At 43.9% G+C, this 1,879-nt stretch overlaps 1 pseudogene; it reads right to left on the bottom strand.

The window, feature by feature from the left end:
- Positions 1–13: 13 nt before the first annotated feature.
- LOC104509352 lies at positions 14–1,164 on the bottom strand (annotated as a pseudogene).
- Between the last annotated feature and the right edge of the window lie 715 nt (positions 1,165–1,879).

The following is a 1,879-nucleotide window of genomic DNA, read 5'->3' as shown; positions in this document are numbered from 1 at the left end:
CCTGTAGCATTGCATGGGGTTGTTGGAACCCAAGTGCAGGACTCGGCATTTGGTTTTGTTGAAACTCGCACAATTAGCCTTCTCCCATAAATCCATCCTGTCCAGATCTCTCTTCAGAGCCTTCCTACCCTCAAGCAGATCAACGCTTCCACCCAACTTGATGTCATCTGCAAACTTTCTGAGAGTGCATTCAATCCCCTCATCCAAAACATTGATAAAGATATTAAACAGAACTGGTCCCAGTACTGAGCCTTGGGGAACACCACTTGTGACTGGCTGACAAATGCCTTTAAGTCTATTCACCACCACTCTTTTGGCGCAGCCATACAGTCAATTCCAGCGAAGAGTACACCCATCCAAACCATGAGTAGCCAGTTTCTCCAGGAGAATGCTGTGAGAAACAGTGTGAAACACTTTACTAAATTCCAGGTAGACAATATCCACATCCTTTCCCTCATCACTAAGTAGGTCACCTTGTCATGGAAGGAGATCTGGTCAGTCAAGCAGGACTTGCCTTTCATAAACCCATGTTGATCAGACCTGACCACCTGGTTGTCCTCTGTATGACGTGATACCACTCAAGGTGATCTGTTCCATAACCTTCCCTGGCACCGAGGCCAGACTGACAGGCCTGTAGTTCCCCATATCTTCCTTACAGCCCTTCTTGTAGATGGGTGTCACATTTGCTAACTTACAGTCAATTAGGACCTCTACAGTTAGTTATCTATCTTGACAGATGATGGGAAATGGCTTGATGATCAGTTCTGCCAGCTCCATCAGTACCCTTGAGTGGGTTTCATCTGGTCCCATAGACTTGTGAATGTCCAAGTGGTATAGCAGGTTGCCAACCATTTACCCTTGGAGTGTAGGTGTTTCATTCTGTTCCCTATCCCTCTCTACCATCACAGGGTGCTGGGCACCCAGACAATAACTATTCTTACTATTAAATACTGAGACAATGAAAGCATTAAGTACCTCAGCTTTTTCCTCATCCTTTGTCACTGTTTTTCCCTTCCCATCCAGTAAAGGATGAAGATTCTCTTTAGCTCCTATTTTGATATTAATATGTTTACAGAAACATTTTTTATTGCCTTTTATGGCAATTGTCAGATTATTTTCTTGTTGGGCTTTGACCCCTCTAATTTTCACCCTGCATAACCTCATGGCATACTTGTAGTGTTCCTGAGTTGCCTGTACCTTTTTCTAGAGTCCTTTTTTTCTTGAGTTCCAGCCAAAGCCCTCTGTTCAGACAGGATGGTCTTCATCCCCACTGGATCATCTGGGAACAGCTTCTCCTGCACCTTTAAGACTTCCTTATTGAAGAATGTCCAGCCTTCCTGTACTATTTTGCTTTTCATCACTTCTTCTCAAGACACTCTGTCAATAAGGCTTCTAAAAAGACTGAAGTCTTCCCTCCTAAAGTCCAAGGTAGCAGTTCCACTAAGCCTCCTCCTTACATCTCCAAGAGCCAAACCCTCTTATCCTTTCATGACCATGGTGTCCAAGACGGCCTCCAACAGTCACATCATCGACAAGTTCTTCTGTGTTCACAAACAACTGGTCCAGTGAGGTGCCTTTCCTAGATGACTCACTTACCAGCTGTGTCAGGAAGTTATCATCTTCCAAACACTACAGGAACCTTCTAGAATGTTTTGTTTCTGCTGTATTGTATTTCCAGCAGACATCAGGTAATTTGAAGTCTCCCACAAGAACAAGGTCTAGGAATTGTGAAACTTCTCCCAGCTTCTTATAGACTATTTTGTCTGCCTCCTCATCTTGGCTGGGTTGTCTATAACAGACTCCACCATGATATCTATCTTCTTGGCCTTCTTAACCACAAGCACTCAATCCTGTCATCACCATCATTAACCTTTAGACA

This window comes from Eurypyga helias, unplaced genomic scaffold (genome assembly GCF_000690775.1).
Source record: "Eurypyga helias isolate BGI_N326 unplaced genomic scaffold, ASM69077v1 scaffold465, whole genome shotgun sequence".
NCBI classification, from domain to species: domain Eukaryota; kingdom Metazoa; phylum Chordata; class Aves; order Eurypygiformes; family Eurypygidae; genus Eurypyga; species Eurypyga helias.
This window is presented reverse-complemented; position numbering and strand designations above follow the sequence as displayed.